Here is a 20,649-nt window from a genome sequence, read left to right as displayed (position 1 = left end):
CAGACAGGTCACATTTAATTCCACTCATTTGACTTCAGCAAATGGAAAGAGGGGCCTCAAACTCACCACCCCTCTTTTCCTTTGCTCAGCCCTCCTTGTGTTTCAGAACAAGCACATGGGGAATCAAGAGCTGCACGTAAGCTCCAGATACCCCAGTTAAGGCCATATCAAGTGCAGCAAACATTTTAGCACTGACATTAAGTAGATACTTGGGTACATGGTGACACAGTGCAGTAACAGAACTGCTTTGTGCAGAAGGGAGCATTTCCACCCAATGAGTCAGACCACTAATTATGCACAGAGTTAACAGGTAATGAGTTCCCTTCCCATTCAGGGAGGAGCTGGCTCTCAAGCACCTGCAACCAGAGGGAATCAGTATCTCTACATGAGATCCTGGGAAAGCAGGAAGAAAAAGGCACCTCGGAAAAAGGCTCAAATCCACATCACAGTCACCTGCACTCAGGTGCGGAGGAGAAGTGGAACTGGGCACACATGCACTCCTGGGAATAGATCCTTATTTTGCCAGACGGATCCACAAAAAGCAAACTCAGGACAAACGAGTCTCACTTGCACAGCTGGGTGAGCACTTCAACCATTTGCTAAGTGGCTCATTGAAGAGACACCCTAAGCAAGCTGCTGGGAGATCAGCAAATGAAGACTGAGGCTTGCATTTCTGCGCATCAAGTCATTTATGGGTTGTGCTGCCCCGTATGTGGACTGGTGAGCAGCCTTCTACGTGTAACACTGGAGAGATGTTACAGCAAAAGGCAGTTGCTATAACAGAGTAACAGACATGCAATAAAGCACATTGTATTTTACAGGAACCATGATAACAAGAAGCAGGGAATGCCTGCCATTCAGTGCTACTCACACAGGCACCCCGGTGACTCTGTGCTCTGCTACCAGGCAGCACAACCCAGATAGAAGCATCAGGCATCATGAAAACTGCACAGCTGGTGAAAGCTTCCCTGTAAATCTGTAACTACAGATGAAAGATAGGAGAGTTTGGGGCTTCTCCCAGCACTGCACCTAACACACCGGGCACTCAGAAATGCACGTTCACATGAAATGCATCACTGCTGCATTTAGAAGGGCTGCTTCCTGCATATCAGAGGTACAGATCAGAAGGGTATTCAGCTGCCCCAGCTAATATCACAGTCCTCCCTCCTCTCTGCCACTGAACTCGTGTTTCTTTACTTCCCAGCTTTGCCCTAGGTTTCTCAGCTGACCTTCACCAAGTGTTCAGCGTGGGTCTACAAACAGCATATCACGGTCACTTTCACCCTTTGTTAAAGGAAAAATGCCATATTTGAGGTCTTCAACTTCCACCAGCTCTGCAAACCACCCCCCCCCCCCCAAGAACCCCCCCTCACACCGCTCCGGTTATTCCCGCGCACCTTCAAGGAGCTGCCGCCATCTAGCGGGGCTGCAGCACCCCGGCACCCGCCGGGCACTGAGGACGAAGCGAAGGCCCTTACCGGAGCCTCCCGGGGAACCCACATCCCCAGAGAAGCAGCAGAAGCAGGCTGGGGCCGCGTGGCAGCGTCCTGCAGCCCCGCCTCACCTCCAGGCACGCGGCTGAAGGGCAGCACGAGGCTCCGAGCTGCCGTGTCCGTACCGCACAGACGCGTGCAGCTGGGGCCGGGCTGAGTGCGAGGGAGAAGCAAAAGGCACCGCACGTGGGCTGTGCCGGCATCGAATGCGAGCCTGCTGCAGGTGGGTGCTGCGTGAGGGTCCTGTTGGCTGTAGGGTTTGCTTTGTACCCCATCAGGGAGTGAGCGACCTGCTTGCCCTGTGAGGATGTGGGAGGCTTTGAGCTTGGTGCTGCCGGCAGAGCAGGAGCGATCTGGGAGGGCTGAGGAAGACGGAGTGGGTGCAGGGTTAAGTAATGCTCAGTGCTGCCCAGCTCAGGGCTAGAAGAGAAGGCAAGGGAGGAAAGCCTACACCTTCAAAGGAGGAAATCGTGCTGCTTCTGAAGTGTGGGGCAGAGCACAGTCTCCATAACTGCTTTGTGATATGACAAGGGTTGGCCTTGATAACCTTTGTGGGTTCTTTCCAACTTGAGATACTCAGTGGTTTGAAGTGCTGGGGTTTGCTCCAGGATGCCTGGTTACCCATGCTGAGGGAGGAGGCAGAACACAAAAGAAGGCAGGTCTCTGTGCAGCCATGTCAGGGAGAGGCCTGGTCTCCTGGGGGAAATGGGAGCCCGTGGTAGTGGGGTGTCTGCGGAGAAAGCTATGCAGATGCACACGTCAGTGAGAAAGTCAAAGATGGGCGATATAAATGTGCTTAAATAGGTTACTTCCTCTTCAAAAGTACTCACACATTATTTCAAACAAGTCTGTGTCTGCAGTTTTGTGCAGAGTACGTCTGCAAGAGCTCTTCTGCGTGCCTCCGCCTGAAATCTGCACAGCATGGGCTTATTCAAGAAGCTCTTGAGATTATTTTCTTATCCTGAGAGCAAGGAAAGGATTTGTTCCAGGTACAGAGCATTAGCTGCAAGTCACAAAATTCAGCAGCTAATATCACTAGAAATCAAAGTACTTTTAACAGGGCTGATGTTGGTAATTTTAGGGTGTCTTCTGGGGAGATGCATAGAAAAACGACAAGGATATAGACTAAAGCCTTCTCTGCAGCTAGTGGAAAATTACCAGAAGTCTTCTATTATGTTATGTTCAGTCTGCAGTACAATGCTTTGAGATGTGCTAGGACATCACCTGGCCCAAAGCACCCAGTCAGACAGTCAAAACACTTAATGGGTTCAGGTGGGGCACAGGGATTGAATAGCAGGGTTGTTCTGCCATGGTCTGTGACAGCTCCTATGTCCCACCTGGGACACTGATAGTGCCTGCCAGTTGTGCTGTAGGCATTGGTGCAGTGCTGCAAGTGCAAGGAGGTTCTTTTGTCTTGGTGTCGTCTCAGTGGTGGGGTTGCAGAAGCACTGACAGCAGTGCTCTCAGGACTGGTGTTTAAAGAGTGGCCCTGTTTGTGCTAGGCACAAGGTTAACTTCAGGCTTGTGTTGTGGCAGTCAGACATGGCAAAGGGACACTCCAGTGCAAGGCCACTGTAGATGGTGAAGCTCTGAACCGAAGGGCTGAGGTTGTCCCAGGTGTTACAATGCTTGCACGTGCACTGTGTGCACTGAAGCTTGTTTCCTGGGATAAAACCCACAAGTTGGCAATCTTTTGCTTAGGGTTGCATCCTACCTCTCACACTCTGCTAAAAGGTGGTAGCAGCAATTATCTGAGCATTATTAGCCAGGTAACCATTTTGTGATATCTGAGTGAGAACATAACTGGGAGACAAATATGCAATTCATGCTTACTCCAAAAATAAAAATGAACCTAGACCAGGTGTAACAGTGTACAGTAACAGCAGTTTTACACTTCTCCCTAACTGAGCTTGCTTTATGAGCTTCAGATGAGTTGTAACCATATCACAGGAACCCTTACTCCAGCTGATCTCAGTCCTATGGTGTAATGCTTGCTGGCTGATGTGAATCCCCAGCATGGAGGGAGATGCTCAAATTGCCATCCTGCCTGGGAGCTCAGTTTTCGGAGGCTGAAACCACCTCTCTCCTCTAAATTGCCCTTGGAGTTCTCCCTCCTCACAGCAATCCCAGTTCTGCCTCATGTGCCCTCAATCTGTCTGTGATGTTTTGGTAGGCAATCTGTACAGTCAAAAAGGTTGATCACACTGTTGTAATTATGATGATGTCAATTTAAATGAAATAACTTCACTCATTCGCTTGCCTGTTATAATCATCACCTCTGCTATAACAGCATTTGCCTTTGAAGCTAGCAGAAATCTCTACTGCTGCTGAGCTGTCCTGGAAGGGGCAGAAAACTGTGAGCCCACTGAGGAGGTGATGGTGGTGGTCTATGCAATGTTTCGTCTTGCTGACAATGGCAATGCCTTGTGTGGGCAAAAGCAGGAGGAAATATGCACTTAGCATCAGGTGGCACTTGAAGGCAGCAGGAAGCCATGAAAGATCAGTGCCTTTCCCTGCATCCTGAGGGTGGTGCGGGGTGACCTATCTCTGGGGACTCACAACAGGACTGTCTGCAAGCAAGCTGTCTTCTGCTTCTCAAAGACAAGGATGTGGTTGGTGTTGGCACGGTATTCCCACGACTTGATTTTTTTGCCTATACAAAATTCAGAGCCAAGCATCAGCACAGGTCTGACCCTTCTGACCTATTTGTCCTCCAGAGCAGTGCACCATCTCTGCTACATCAAAATGCAAACAGCTAAAGCAGTTGCTGTCACTGCACCAGGCTGGAAGGGTGGCAGAGGAGGAACAAAATTAACATGTGAGGGTTGAGTGTCAGGAAGGTCAGGCATAACAGAAAATAAATTAGTCATTTGTAATGTTCAGCGGAATAGAATCATATACATTAGGGATGTTATTACAGATAGAACCGTGGAATCATAGAATGGCCTTGGTTGAAAAGGACCACAATGATCATCTCTTTTCAACCCCTGCTATATCAGGGTCGCCAACCAGCAGCCCAGGCTGCCCAGAGCCACATCCAGCCTGGCCTCGAATGCCTGCAGGGCTGGGGCATCCACAGCCTCCTTGGGCAACCTGTTCCAGTTCCTCACCACCCTCTGTGTGAAAAACTTCCTCCTAATATCCAACCTAAACCTCCCCATTCTCGGTTTAAAACCATTAAACATTCACATAAAGAGCAGAAAAAGACTAGCTGTGCTATTTTGGAGATGCTAGACTCAGCATGTACAGTTTTTTTTTTTTACAATTTCTGGCTTTAATATAATCCAGCAAGCAAGAGGAATATCTGTTGGCAAAAAATTAACTACCTCCTTGGTTTGTTGAGCCTTTTCCACATGCAACCCTGAGCCTATTTTGGAATAATGTCCATGTTTATAGATCCTATAAAAAAAAAAAAAGAATAGCCATACATACCGATGTTTAAATTGAGCCTTGGGTTTCATGTGGTCTGTGTCAGTAGTGTCTCTCTGGTGAGCAGGTCCCTGCTTCCTAGACCTGTAAGCACCCAGTGCACGGACACGGTGTATCACTGATATGATACAGCAATAGAAACAAAATCTCTTTGTCTGAATACCTTTTTTCCTCTGTTGAGAGTTGATTTACTGGTGACTGCTGTAAAATTTCAATGAAAGAATGGGACTGGAGAGCTGCACTGGGCCTGGGCATTTAGAGAGCTCTAGTTGCTCAGTCCCACCAGTGAGGCTTGCAGACTGAGATTGCACAAGCATCTGTTCAGATTTCCATCACAGGCCATGGGCTCATCTGAAAAATCGATTCAATAAATAAAGAAAATGAAGAATATTGTACTTTGTGTTTTGTTTTGCTCTGCCTTGAGATTAAAACCTGGCAGGTTCCCATCATTCGAAAGACTAGATGATTATTCATTGCTAGAAGATTTTGTTCATGTCTGAGGGCTGGTCTGTATGCGAAAACAGCTTGCTCTGAGCAGCACATATCTCCTCTAGCATATAATACCTGTGGCTCAAGTACCAGCTTCAATCCCCACAGAGTTTATTATACTGTACTTATTTATTAGAAGATGAGAACAGAAGTCTCAGTTTGAATCACTAGGGCAGGTACATTTTACCCAGAAATGAAATCCACACCTGAGAGAATTGTGTGGTATGTGACATCCATCCTCTGGGTCTGAATTCAGTCTGTGGTGGATGAGGAATGAAAATGGGCCTGTGTCTGTGCTTTGTCTTACAGCACAGGAGGATCACTTTGATTCCTCACAGGCATTGGCACTGTTCAGAGCTTCTGGCCAGGAGAGTGTGGCATAGAGGAGTGTGGGCTCTGCAGTGCAGGGCTTTGCAGTGGGAAAAGGCAGAATGCCAGTGTGACACTGCTGGTATGCAAATGTGTGGCTTATGTTGGCAAAATAGAAGACATCTGTTGGATGGACAGATGGATGCGTACTGGTATGGAAAGGAGGTTGTAGTGAGGTAGCAGTTGGCTTCTTCTCCCAGCTAACTAGTGATAGGATGAGAGGTAATGGCCTTAAGTTGTGCCAGGAGGGATTCAGGTTGTATATTAGGAAGAATTCCTTCTCTGAAGGAGTGGTAATGCATTGGAACAGGCTGTCCTGGGAAGTGGTGGAGTTACCATGCCTGCAAGTTTGCAAGAAAAGGGTGGATATGGCACGTAGGGACATGGTTTAGTGGGCGTGGGGGTGGAGGATCCATGGTTAGATTTGATGATCTTAGAGGTCTTTCCCAATCTTAATGATTCTATGATTTCACAAGCTGAGCAACTTACACAGACAAGAAGGGACAAAATGAGCAATGAGGATGGACAAATGTGCTGCACTGTACCACTCACATTTCTTCCCCATCCATCTTTCTCTTTTTTCATTCCTGAAGTTAATACACATACACTGGCATTTGTGTACCTACTTTCAATTGCCAAGTGGAGCACCCTCTTTGAAAAAAAGATTTTGTGAAAGACAGAAGTGCTGCACGGTGTCCAGAAGGTGGCAAGCTTTCAATGCGTATTGATTTGTGCTTCTACTTGTTTCCCCAGAGCAGAGGCAAGCTAGGACTACGGGAAGCTGGGGCACTTATGGAGTGAATAGCCTGCATTCAGTGAATGTGTGTGAGAGAGGGAGAACTGCCCGTGTCAGTGGCAGAAGGAACAATGTCCTGCTACAGGCAGTCACCGATATCAGTGACTCAGTTTGTCACCCTCCAGGGCAAGGCACTGAGGCAATAGTCAGAGACAGACTTAGGTTGCAGCATTTTCCCAGGTTTTCTGAATACACTGATTTTGCCACACTGCTCTGCTTGCACTAAGACGTGAGTCAAATCCATCCCTATCAAAAGAAAGCAAAACCCAGATGCTCTTTAGAAAATCTTCTTTTCCCTCTGCAGGTCGGTGTATGTGCTTTTAACTTCATCCCATTCTGTTTAGAAGAAGCTGTGCTTAGTCACACAGAAATGACCCTGCAAGATGACAGCAGTTTCTGGACATCCACAGCACCAAAGCAGGCACTGGTGTGTGGTACACAGGCAGCTGCGTGCTGAAGGACCCCACACACTGATAGCAGACACCCAGCTCAATAGATCCAGTTCTGGGTCGTATGGTCACAAGTCAATCATCTTACCCCATAAATAGCAAGCAGCCTAAAAACCCCTTTGAAGGTTCTCCTTGCAAGCAGCTGACTGCACCAGAATCTCCCCTTGAGTAGGGACACCTTGAGGTTACTTAACACCTGGGATGCAGTGATGCCTTGCTGACAGATCCTCAGTAAGATTTATTGTTTTTAAGCTATGCTAAAGCTAAACTTCTCGAAGATTTGATCTTAGATTCACTATGCACCCCCTGCCCTCTGCATAGCAAATAATCAAGGATATTTAGCCATTCTGAATACTGTTAAGTTGCTGTCATCATTATTCAAATTACCATGGTAATTTTATATCAGTAAATATTTTTCTGCTTCCTCTTACGAGTGAAATGTGCAGTGCTTCAGTCTCCATCCATGACACGTGCCAGACTGTGCCTTTTGATGAGGACAGCTTTTCCTCTTGCTCTTTGCCTGTTTATGCTTCTAACTTCTTGTCCCCTATGCATGTGCTTATTATACAGAGCCTATGACATTCCAGTTCAGTTTCAAGGTTGTGAACACCACTGGTGAGCAGGAAGGAGCTGGGATGGCAGCAGAGCTTCAGGGCAGATTGCCATCTCTTCAGAGCCACAGATGCATCCTTCCCCTGCTCGAAAGAAAAACTTCAGAGTACTTTCTCAAGTTTTCCTAACACTTCAACATGAAAGGCAAAGGAGATGAAAAAAACTTCATTTTTTTCGGGCCAACTTAAGTTTGGAATATATGAACCCAAAAATAAAATGATCCAAGTACACAAATAACCCCAGCTACCCAGGTGACAGTAAATAACTGTTATTGCTGCTAACTATTGATTTAGGAACAGCTTACACCAAAGCCCTGGCACTTGCTCCTAGTGAAGGCAACGTTCAGGGTAGACAAAAGTTTCATGGTTGACAAAAGTACGGTAAGCCTGACAGCATCCTTCCTCCAGCTTGGCTGGCACTGAAGCAGAATACATTTCCCCTTAGCTCTTGGAGTGAGTAGGTGTGGTGGTGTTTCAAGGTTTTTAAGGATTCAACTAATGTTTCAGGCAACTGATAAGAAACACATGGAGTACAACTCTGGTTACCTTAAACATCTTCAAAAAGCACCATGCCAAGAATCCCTTTTGCACATCGCTGCTTTCTGCATCATCCAAAATGAAGAATAAAATTGTATCTCCTTTTCTCTTCTGCCTCTACAGGCTGCTAGTGACCTCACCAAGCACAGAAGTGGTGAAGTGGTGCTGGAGGTGCTGGAGAGTTACTATTACAGCCTTTATAAGTGCTTAGGGGTACATAACTGTATATAATGTGTGGATAATAAAACCTACACCCTATTCTGTTCTTATTTCCTTCACAAAGCTCTTCCTGTGGCTGCAAAATTAACTTTTCTTAGATCCTCATCCTTCCTGCAAAACTCTTCTCCTCACCCATGAAATCTGTCTTACATGGGATACATGCTTTAATATACTTATTGAAAAGTTAGCAAGGCCTATGCAAAAGGAATAGCTGCAAAAGGGCAAGGAATTACCCTTCAGATTGCTGAGACCACCCTTTGAAACCAGTGTGGCTGCCTCTAGGGAGTAGGGCAACTTTTCCCAGAGCTGCTTCTGACAATCCCATCCTGAGAACACCATTACTCATGTCAGCATCTGACTGTCTTCCACTAATTGTGTCAAACAGTGATAATAGACAACAGCTTAACAAGAATTGTCTTTTGTGGGAAAATATCTGCTGGTTTTCAAAGCATAGATGAGATATTTGGGAGCAGCCTTGGCAACCCTCCAGTAGGTCACAGATTCTCTCCTGTGCCTGGAGGGCTTTGAACTCCTTAATGCTACACAAAAGTGGGTGAGACACAAGGAATGGCATCACTGGGGGTGCTCTCAATGTACAGGGCTCTTCTATGTGTTGCCAAGAGCAGAAGGAGGGAAGGAGCTGAGCTGGTGGGACTCTGGCCTGGTAGCACTTGAGAGCATTTGTACTTTCATCTGTCATCTGGTCTGGCTCTCTGCCTGGGGAAATGAACTGGGAGCTTTTCCCTAATAAATAAACAACCAATCCAAAAACAGCATCAATTACTGACAGACTCATCAAGGACATGAGCAAATGTGATTGCACTCAGAATTGATTGTCCTCACTGAGATAACAATCCAGCCAGACCATGCAAGGGAAGTCAGCCCTGTCTATTTATAGAGAATGAAACATTTCAGCAGGACTAGACAGGGAACTTTGGATATGTGGCTTAAATGCAGCAGCTTGAAGGTTATTCTGGGTCTGGGAAAGCCCAGATATCTATGCTTTCTCTGTATCAACATTTTTCCAGGCACTAGCCAGATCTCCAGGACTTCTACATAAGTCTGGGGTAGAGCAGAATAGTGTGTGAGTATCTGGAAACTGTGGAGGAATGCCCACAGTGCTTGTGCAGATCAAGAGCAGCATTTCTTCAAGGCGAGATGAGCATGCTGTGCTCACTGTACTCACCCTGGATGCGCTATGCAGATCAAACATGCTGATTCCATCTGGAATCCTGGTGGGAATTCATTACTGACCTCACTGTCTCGTCCCTTTGGTTACAGAGATTCTGGGCACGGACATCTGGTTTCCATGCTTCAGCCAAGTGGCATGTGGGAACTTCCCTGTTCAAAGAACAAGAGGATTTAGTTAAAATACCAAGAACACCTTCCCACAAACTGGAATTCCTGTCAACTGCTCTTACTGCACATTGCTGGCCCCAGATCCGTAGGAATATAAGAGGCTGAGAGCCTTTGAGTCCTGACAGCCTTTGTCATGGCTCAGAGTGAAGCAGAGCCCCTATGTCTCTCAAGCGTGCACATTTCTCACAGATGTAAAACAAACTTGGAATTCTGTTCCAAATGGGATTAAGCCCACATCAGCCGAATATACATCTACCTAAAAATGGTATTCAGTACCTGAAATTATTTTTTGAAATGCATTAGATTTTATAGACTAAAACAATGACTTCATGGTAAAGCAGCATTCCATTCCTGCATGAAATGTTACAGGATGCCATTTTTGTAATTTCCTCCTCGCTTGATCTTGCTAACATGGTCCTCTAGGCACTGGAAAACCAGAGAACATGTGCCAAGTGGAGGAGATGGAAAATTGAGAGTCGCCAGTAATACAAAACACAGTGCAGGAAGCAGTGTTTGTGAGTGTGACAGGGAACATTTTGTCTTCTCCTTCATCAGTCATTCGCAGTGGGAAAGAGATAATACTTTTTGAAAAGTCTGAAAGCCACTCTTAGAGCTGCTCTGAGCCAGCTCCCAAGTGGAGCTTTGCTCGCCATGTAAATCCCTTCCTCTCTAAAGCTTATGATACAATAGCAATAATAACAGAAAAATATGTACCTCCACCTACCCTCAGTCATTCAGAAATGGTAAAGACAGCAAGCATGGCAATGTTGTTTGCATTTAGGTTTAACCCTTTCATTCATTTCTGCTCTGACTGCGTTGACTGACGGCAGCATCTCTTCTTTCGGTATGAAGATGCTAATATTCAAGGAAGGGAGAACTAAACTAAAGGCCAAGGGACAGAGTAGTGCAAGATGCTGACTACCATTTTATTTCACCTGCTTTCAGAGGTAATATACTCAAGGAAAATGCAGCTGGTTCCTGTCTATGAGGGAATTTGTGCATGGTTCTAGCATACTTCCCAGAAGGAAGGGAGCAGTTCCTGTACTGCAGACTACAGGTTTAATGTACATGCACTTTTGAGCAGCTAGCTAGAAATATGCTTGGGGCTGATACACTATTTCTGCATAACTTTTTACCAACCTAAGTCACGAACAGAGCAGTTAGCTGCTGGTGTTTTGTGGTGCTGCAAAGATCCCTTGGTGAATGCAGACGTAACTGCCATGGAACAATCGTATCAGAGCTGTTAGAAACACCATCTTTTATGATATGTGTGATTCCATAAAGCAGGAAAATTGCATCCTCAATTTTCAAAAAATTACTCTTGCTGAAAGATGCACCACAGAAAATGAAGCTGGAGAGACTGCAGTTCTGTGCTGTGTACTGTTACAAGACAACAAAGAATCAAAAACCAAATTCTTTCTGTATAGCAGCACAAAGGTGTGTCTATAAAACAGAGAAAGACAGGTATCCTTCTGGATAGTGGCCAAGGTCTCCAAAACCATCTTATAATTCTGACTGCCCACATAAAGGCAGCAACACATCCAGATGTCCTGAGACGTTCACTGAGAACGAGGTGCCCCCAGTCCACAAATAGATTAAGATCTTTATGACTGTTCAGTTGAGCTCTCCCTGATTCATTTTTTGAAGAAAAACCAAAAAGTTGAAAAGTAATTGAATGTATTTGGAAAGAAAGGAGAGCTGAAAACAGAGAAGACCATGCTGCGAGATAGCTATTGGTAGACTGGAAGATAACATACTTGAGGGCATTCATCCACTCACCTAAGTGGACTCTCAGGATACGCTAAAGCATGGAGCATGCTTGCACTTGATCCTCAAGAAAGCTCCAAGGCTTAGACAAAGTGCTGATAAACAAGATGGAGAAAAGGCACATTAGGATTTAGAAACAGGCTCAGACTTGAAGTGACAGTGTAAATTTACACTCTATTTTTGTTCCCCCTGGCTAGTGCATCTCTTAGCATTATCTCCTACCATGTAAGTGAGCAAGCACCTCACGTGTAATGTCACGTGCTGGAATTGGCTTGACTGAATCAGTAGTGTGAGCAACTTGCTGGGGGTGATCACATGGCCAAGGTCAGTGTATTCTTAAATTATTGAAAAATGCTTTCCAATTAATCTGCTTCTGCACATGCGGTGATTCAAGCCTGGATGACTGGGGAGCTCGGAGGGTGAATCTCACACTGATTCCTACCTATTCTTCTCTCTTGTTTCTCTTTCAGAGAATCCTCCAGAGAAGATTTCAGTTCTTCTTCGCCTCCAATGGGGCTTTTTGCTGCTCCTGTTGACAGCAGAGGAACCTGTGCAATTCCATGTAACAGGGTGGAAAAACTTACGTTTGGGAGGTGTTTCTTCATCATTGCAACACTTTCACCTCTAATGGGTTCAGAAAGATTTCCGAGCTTGAGACCACGTTTGCACCAAATAAAGAAGGCACTGCTACCTGAATTGGGTCTTGGTATTTCCCCAGCATGGTCTGCCTTGGTGATAACGTCCAATTGGTGTTCTATGATTCTGTGATAACCCCTAGGGATGTCGATGAATGGCCTGCCAGAGCTTACAGCAGCTGCTCCTAGCAGTTCAGAGCCATACATCCAACATGATATTAAGACCATGGACATAGCTTAGAGACAAAGGCAACTGAGGTTATTCCAGCTATATGTAAATTGCCACCTGCATGGAGAAAACATTAACTTTTGTCCTTTTTAGCAAGTAAATGGAGGAACAGAGATGTTTTCCCGAAGCTTGTCTAATGCATTGTCCACAAAGTAAATGAGGTAAATATGCTATACTAATAACAGAAAATTCTGGAATGAAAAGTAAGGCCAGAGAGCCAAATAATGAGCTAGATATCATGTGGAGTGTGATCTCAAAAACAAAATGGTGAGTTCCTGCCTTTTTAGTGTAAGGGGAATTGAGGGTTGGATTTGGATGCCAGTGTCTTCGTTATGGTTTTGGTTCCTGGTCCCATGAGATGAAATCAGTCTTCTGGAACTTCTGGATGCTGCAGGCACAGTGCTGACCAGGAGCACATTTCCCTGGTTGTAGAGCGAGTACAAAAAATGCACAACCCAGCAGTTCTTTCAGCCTTCACTGGGATTGGAAAAACACCCTTTTAATTTGCGATTATAGGCAGTTAATGATTGTTCCTTCCACTCTGCAATGTCTATCATTAGCAATTTAGATCTTTAGAGAATTTTGAAGTGTGAGTTATTTTGCATTTATATTTCACTGATGAACTCATGCTGGCAATCTGCAATCAGGATTCCTATATGGAATTACTGAGGGGTTATTTTTGAACCTCACATTCTATTTGAATGAATAAGAGCATCAAAGTAGTTTGTTTTTTTTAAATAGTTGTTAATCCAGAAAAGCACTCTGATAAAATCTTTAAAGTGTCCAATATAAGTGTTTGACATTCTTAAAGTTAACAGTGATTTAATCCAGCTTTAATATATACTGTTTTAAGAATGGGTCTTTAAACTGTGCTAATTCCATATCCAAAGATATGTAGTGATTATCCTTTACCTCACATTGAAGTCAAGAAATCCTGAAGAAACAAAACACTAAGCAATAGCATGGTTTGCTTTTCTTATGTGACTGGTAAACCTGGTAAAGAGAAGTGGAGGGAAGAGTTTCACATCCAACAGCAGTCCAGAGACACATAGAATCATAGAATCATAGAATCGCCTGGGTTGAAAAGGACCACAGTGATCATCGAGATTCAACCCCCCTGCTATGTGCTGGGTCGTCAACCACTGAACCACACATCAGGGCAAAGAACAGAGAACTTCAGAACTGCTCTTGTCTGGACCATCCCAGACCTTGGGGGCTTGTTATGTGACGAGGCATTTGTGTGTGTGCTTTAAAAAAGCATGTGAGAAAAAATTGTCATTTCCTAATTAAGTTCTGGCTGCAAAAAACTTTTCTTTGAATGCAGCTACTTTTAAAGCAAATCAGGAACTATTTTAGCAATATTAGGTCTGAGTTTTAAAAAGATATATAACTCCTGGAGTAAATTGCTAGTTTCCTGGCAACTTTCACAATTTCAGTTATAGGGATCCAGGATGCTGGTGTTGAGAAACTTGGCTTCAATCCTTTACCATGAACATGATGGTTTATATGGTCAACATGCAAACTGTATAATAAGAGACTTGGCTTGGGAGCTGAAGTGGTGGAGGATAACTATCACATCTAAAGCACAGCTTCCCACAGTCATCCAGGCTTTACTTGGAGGTCTTCCATGAGAAAGCAAAGCATGATTGAGATCATATCTCAAGCTGAACTGATAGGGAAGAGGGAATCCTTTCCCAGCTGGAGGCTGATCTATGCATATAAATATGTGAAGTCACAGCTTCCATTAAAGTCTATCAATCACAAATGTCTTGGCATGTGATAACTCCTCTCAGCCTGAATGATTCATAGAAATGACCCTGTTTTCACCAGCAATGGAGAACGTGCTAGATCTTTGCTTGGAAACTGGCAACACCAGGAGTTTAGCAGAGAGATGGAAATAATGTACCAAGTAGAAAAAAATGTGGGGGAGGATGTGTGCAGAAAACAGTTTGGGAGTTTAGGAAAATATCCAGCCTCCCACTAAGTTGCTATGGGGTAATTAATAAAATGTTTCATTCTCTCCAACTTCTCTTCCAACCTCTTCCTCCCCAGAGGCAGGAGCTATCATCAAAGAACATTTTTATTTGGTATCGTAGGTTATTAATGATGGATGGTTTAAAAGGATCAGGTTTGGAAACGATCTCATCTCCCACTATTGAAAATTAATCAGAGTACAAGTTGACCAAATGTAGGTGGAAAGGAACATAAAACTTCTTTAGTGTCAGCTGGCACGTCAGTACGCAATACAAATCAGTAGAAACTTTACAGATAGTGGATGTATTAAGAACTGACAATATGTACTCAGCTGCTTCCATTTTACTCACCCTTATTGTTTTGTGTAAGCTGACAGATCACCTGCCAGTCTGCTCACACCACGGGGCTCCAGTTAGCAAACGATTCAGTTTGTAGCAGCACACATCCAAAAAGACTGGAAGATCAGTTGGAAGAAGCCCAAAGAAAATCAAGAGGAATGCTCACAGCTCTAGAAAATGCAACCTGTGATTGGAGATTGAAAGGACTTGGTTTATTTAAGTCTGGAGTGGAAAGGCTAAGGAAAGACATGATAACAGTGCTTAAATATGTGGAAGGTAATTGCAAAAGGGAAGAGGATAAAATGTTTACAGTATCCATTGTGGTAAGGGCAATAAATCATAAGTTTAAAGTGTAACTGAGGGAGTTTTGACGAGACTACAGAGAATGCACAGGAATTGTGAAGCCTGTGAATAATTTGTACAGGGAAGCTGTAGATTTCCCATGGATGCAGGTTTAAGGGAGCAGGCATGTCAGACTGCTGCCTTTAGGCAATAATTTAGTTAGAGGGATCTGGTCACAGGGCTGGCTCAGCAATTTCTTATGGTCCCTTTTAGACTTTTTCTATGATCTGAGATAAATCTCTTCTGTCACTCTAAATGTAGAACATAGGAGAAGTACACTCATCAACAAGACTTAATGTTGATGAAAAAGATTAGATACTAAAAGTCTGATGGATAGCAATTCCCAGAATGTCTAAATAAAGTCATATTTTGTATTGGAGACTGCGACTTAACCATCAGATAAAACTTAAAAACAAGTGAAGTTATTTGTATCATGACTATAGACTGGGGTTGGGGGAAATCTAATGTTCCACTCATTCATTTTAAAAATATTCTCATTAGTAATTGCCCCAATTATACTTAGAGGAAAACAAAATGTTCAAATTCCTGGCAGCAAAACACTTCCCTAGTTGCAGATAAATATTGACATTGGCTTTAAGTCAGTTTACAAAAAGAAATTAAAAGAGAACAACAGCTCCAGTGATGCCTGTCAGACTTAGAAGCATCTTTTGAGAAGAAGTTTGGTGAGTGTCATTCTATAGGATGTAAAGTCAAAACCATTCACTATTAATGGGCTGATTAGTGTAATACAGGAGAAATTCCCTGTGGAGCTGGGATGCTCCTGCTGGCAGTCCTCAGCCCATTGCCCATCACATAGGGCAACAGCACTGGCACAAATTCACAAGTGTGTGTTTTCAGATTAGTTCACAAGAACTGCACTCTGTGAGAGTTTGCATCTTCCAGGATTGATGCCTGCGCTTTGGTTGGGCATCTGGTGGGACCTGAGGGTAGAAATACGAGGTCAAAGCCAGAGGAGATGCCTAAAAGGGTCAATACCTATACTGTAAATACCTTTGTCCAGTCTCTCAGTGGGAGCTCTGGTTCCAGTCATGCATCTATGTCCTAATACAGTGTCTCTGGGAGCCTAGTGCTACGAGATGACATGAAGAAGCCTGGAAAGAAAAAGCAAATTATTACAGTTTACTTTTCATTTGTGCTTCAACATCTGTGGCTTCGCTTATGTGGGTTTGGACCTCTGTCTGCTGTTAGGTTTGGAGTCAAGAAGGTGGGCTGAGCCTGAATACGGTGGCTTACGTGAGTTCTCGATCTTTCATATCTCCAACCCAGAACCCAGCTAACAGCTTTTAAACTGCCATTTTCTTCCAGCAAGCTTTACAGTTTATAGCTCTTCCAGCACACAGTGTTCCTTCCTCTCCTCTGTGGAAAATAAATACTAATAAATTATAATAATGATAACAATATTTTTTATGTTGTGACTTCTGTTCCCAGAGCTGTCCAGTTTCTCACTCTTTCCTACTGCTGGGTGTTTGTTTCATTAAAGTAGTGAGGCTTTCTCCCTGACCTCTAACCTTCATGCCCACGACAGTACTTCTCCCTGAGATGAGAAGCCAGAAGATCCTACGCATCCTCAAAGGCAAATAAACCACAGCTCTCAGCAGGAGGTAGCAGATCTCCTGATCTTGGTAGCTGCCAGACTGCATGCTGCTGCCTGCTCCGTGCTGCCACCAAGCCTTCTGCAGGCAAGAAAGATTTCTTGAAGCCAAGGGAAAGGCTACGAAAGCAGATTTCAGCCAAAGGGACAAAGATGGATTTATATGGAGCTGATTATTTATTGCATATTATTTGACGAGTGGCACTGGCACTTCATTTATCTATCAGGAATATTTGGTGGCTTTCATTTACATGAGTGATACGTGGAAAAGCTGCAAAGAAAATAGAAATGACTTCAGTTATTCACAAACTATTTGCAAACAAATCCCAAATCTTTAATCAGTGATGTCTCATTAAGCTTTGACTACTGTGTTCTCAGCGTCATTCTTTTTTTCTGCCAGGGACAGATGTGAGAAAATATTACAAAAAGACCCAATTACCAGGAACAAAGACATACTACATACATATCTGAGATGAACTTGCTGTTGTGTCTTGGAAAAGTCCATTGCCTCCCCATCCCTCAGTTTCCCCACAGACTGCATGGCAGCAAACCAATGTGTACACTCATCTGACAGTTCTGTCAAAATCCACTGGAGTATGGATGTATCAAAGGGACATTAATTGCTGTTAATAATGGTGCACAGCTGGCTACTTGATCTGTAGATAGTTTACCTCCTCTTCCAGACACTGAAACACAGACATTTGTCCTGATCTCCTTAAGGACATTGATACTCAGGATTTCCTGTCAGTTACCACCTGCATGGCTATGAGGCAGCTCTTTGTGCTGTGAGCAGCCATGCTGCATGCTTGGGGGCTCAGGATCATTACAGTCAGGAGGGACTGCTGGCCATTTTGTGTTGGCCAAACCATTACTTTTCATCTAATTATTCCAAACTAAATGATTTATATTTGTCTACAGCGTCTCTCCCAGCCAGGCATCCTGATTGTGTCTGAGGACATCCATCAGAACAGAGCTTCTCCCCAAAAGTTCTTCAGCTCCAGATCTAGTTGCTCTTTTGTTGCTGGATAACTGAGAAGCTCATGGGTTTTTTTTTCCCAGAAAGGTACTTATGTAACATATTTGCTTCACCTCTTGCCAATAAAACACATTTAACCAATTTATGTTCTTATTCTGAAGCATTTTCTCAGCTTTCAAGCAACTTTTGTACTTTCCAAGTTTTCACACTTCCCACAGCACAGAACAACATGCCGCAGCAGAATGGTTTTGCAGTAGATGTGATGGCACAAGACATAAGTAAGGCAAGCTTTGTGGAGAGAGATCTTTATACTTTAAGCTTTATACTTTATGCTTTATGCTGTGTGCTTTATATGAGCAAATGAGTTAGAAGTAAAAGTTTTCGTGTACATGGTTTTCTTCAGCTTTCAGGTCCTAGAGCACTGACATACAGTGGGACCAAAAAACCCTTTCTGTCCTTCTGTTGATCCTTGTATGTATAACAAACAATTGTATTTACTTTTCTTGTCTGTGTGAGACACTGATAGATACTTGGGTTGGCTCATCTGCTCTGCCCTAACTCTATGCCAGCACTACAGATAGCCGAGAGAGACATCATGCCCTTAATTCTTGTTGTGAACTCGAGTTGTCCTAATGTAAACCAGTAACAAATAAAGATTTTAAAATGTGTGCTGAAGAGTTTTGACAACTGAATTTTGTCTGAAAGATTAAATGAAATTCTGCTGTCCAAAGCTGTCATGTTGCTTGTGTTTGTTAATGTCTTCTGGAGGTCTCTGAAACTCATTTTTATCTCTGGCACATCTAGAATTCCCTGGTGTTATTCTCTGAACATCACTTCTTTTTCTTCTGATTCATCCCTTGTCTTCTACTTGAGGCTAAAAATGGCTGTGCCTTGTATGAGACAAGCTGCCATGCAATATGCAGCAAATCCCAAGTGTTGGTTTGAAATGTCCAAACAGTGAAGCAAAGAGTGATGTTGGGAGCATGTGTGAAAGGGGTCTGGGCCTCCATCAGTTCTGGCCAAAGCGCTCAGTGCTTCTCTCCACAACCTCATAGCACAGAAGAGACTGTGCTGTAAATGGCATTGGTCTGGGGTGTCTGCTTGAAGAGAATTTTCCCCATTTAAGAATTAAATAAGGGAACTAAGGAATTCTCCCAACTGAATAATGTTTTTTTCAATCTAAGTACTGGTTTCTGGATTCAGCCACTCTGATTATATAGCTGAGGTAATCTACTGTACAGATATGTATAGGCATCACAGCATCATGTTCATGCTAACCACCTGCCATAAAACTGGAAGCCCTAAGGATGCAGTGTTGGGGCTCAGAGAACTGATCAGCAGCTGATAGACTAAGGAATCTCACAAGAATCATCCCAGAGGGACTCATCATTTTGGCAAAAATTTGATTGTACAGATTTGAGGGGAAAATACTTTTCCTTACAGGGAATGTGAAAAGCCATAGGGATAGAAAAATGTATTGTGTTTGGGCTTTGTCCATTTGTCTTTGTTGTATTCTTAGTCTGGGGGCAAAGTTTAGATCTGTCTACACCAGTCCATTTCTTCCTACTATGAGGATGAACTGAAAGATTTTCTCTCTTTCTAGGCTAACTTGGCGTGTATCTTTGACGCTTGACACACTGCATGTAATTGCTACATCAGTACATGGCTGCTCACTCAGAACTCTGTCCGAAGCACTGGAAAACAACTGCAGCCTGAGTAATGCAGATATTGGATCCATCTGCTCTGGAGACATTTTTAAGTCCTATGATTTACTCGTTAATTTTCTCTAATTACATGTAAATGTTAGTAGGGGGGATTGGAAGAAGAGAAACAAGAAAATAAAAGAGCTGCTGGGGAAGGGCTGCACTTCGTGCTGCAGGCACTAGCCGGCGTGATCCCCACAGGCATTTCATCCTGCTCCTATGTTCTTCCTCACAGTCAGACTGAAATGAGCAAAAATTTTCTTTCTAGAAGAACATAAGGCGAGGCTTTTGTACCCTATTGCTTGCAGCAGTGTGAAACAGAGAAATAACCAACCTGAGGGCTCAGACACAGCAAGAAGCTGCTGTGTTGGATGGTTTGCAGTCCCCAGGGAGAGGTAACCCACAAAGGTTTCCTCACATTGCTCTCACATTACAGCTGGCATCCTGTACTTTGCTCTCTTTCAAGGCATTAGGCAGCTTGTCTCATGGAAATCAATCACAGGTAATCCCTAAAATATTGTCTTAGCAGTGACTGACATCACCTACGAAGTCTGGAGATGAACCTGATGTGAACAGACCCTTCCCAAACTCTGTGACTACTGAAACATCCCTCCTTAGCTAGCTCTGAAAGCATTGCAATAGCATTTAGAAAAGAAAGCCAACAACCTGTGGAGGTTTGTGTGATTCTAGTTTACTATTAAAAATATGTGCTAAATTAACTTCAGATTATTAGCCATATGCTATATGTCAGATAGCCATTTAGAGGGATTGATAAAACACATACACAAAAAAAACAAACCAAACCAAAACAACAACAACAAAAACAGAATTTTGCATTTAAAACCCTTTTCCTGACTTCATTATGTTTACTTTTAAGGTGTTATCTTTGAGTGTTTTATTGTTAATTTTATTATTTCCAATTTTAAGAATTCCACCAGCAACAAAAGCCACGGCAGACCACACAGGCTGCATTTCTGCAAGCTCCATTTAAACCACTCTGCCTCCCGTTCTGTTCTGCAGTCCAAAAAGTTGACAAATTCCTCTCATCCCCCTGCCCTTGGTTTTTAATAGCCTCGCCACGATGCAGGTGTGAACCACCGGGGTGTTTGATGTCACCAGGTTTATAAGGCTGTGATTAACAGGGCAGGCAGAGCTGCAGGATGTGGCTCCCAGGTCTGGGGCTGAGCGCTGGCAAAGCTCCAGCTGTGTGATGGGACCAAGTCTCGAACCTGCTCAGCCCTTCCTGCACTTCCAAGCAAAGAAACCCAAGCCTGCAAGCTTGAAACATGAGCTAAAAGTGCATGAAAAGGACCTTGGGGAGG

The 20,649-nt window shown here is 43.9% G+C and overlaps 1 protein-coding gene across 2 annotated transcripts in view; it reads right to left on the bottom strand.

Moving 5' to 3' along the window:
• The window catches only part of PAPPA (pappalysin 1), a 359,398-nt gene that overhangs the window by 335,490 nt on the left and 3,259 nt on the right, over positions 1–20,649 (bottom strand). For both annotated transcript variants that reach the window (XM_085239622.1, XM_085239623.1), the window contains exons 2-5: positions 16,048–16,148; positions 14,707–14,878; positions 11,531–11,613; positions 9,579–9,733 (exon numbers count right to left, since the gene is read on the bottom strand). The gene's annotated coding sequence lies outside the window, so the exon portion shown is untranslated. The remainder of the gene's footprint in view (positions 1–9,578; positions 9,734–11,530; positions 11,614–14,706; positions 14,879–16,047; positions 16,149–20,649) is intronic.

This window comes from Meleagris gallopavo, chromosome 19 (genome assembly GCF_905368555.1).
Source record: "Meleagris gallopavo chromosome 19, MGAL_WU_HG_1.1, whole genome shotgun sequence".
Lineage (NCBI taxonomy): Eukaryota > Metazoa > Chordata > Aves > Galliformes > Phasianidae > Meleagris > Meleagris gallopavo.
The sequence above is the reverse complement of the archived record's forward strand: the minus strand, read 5'-3'. Positions and strand labels throughout refer to the sequence as shown.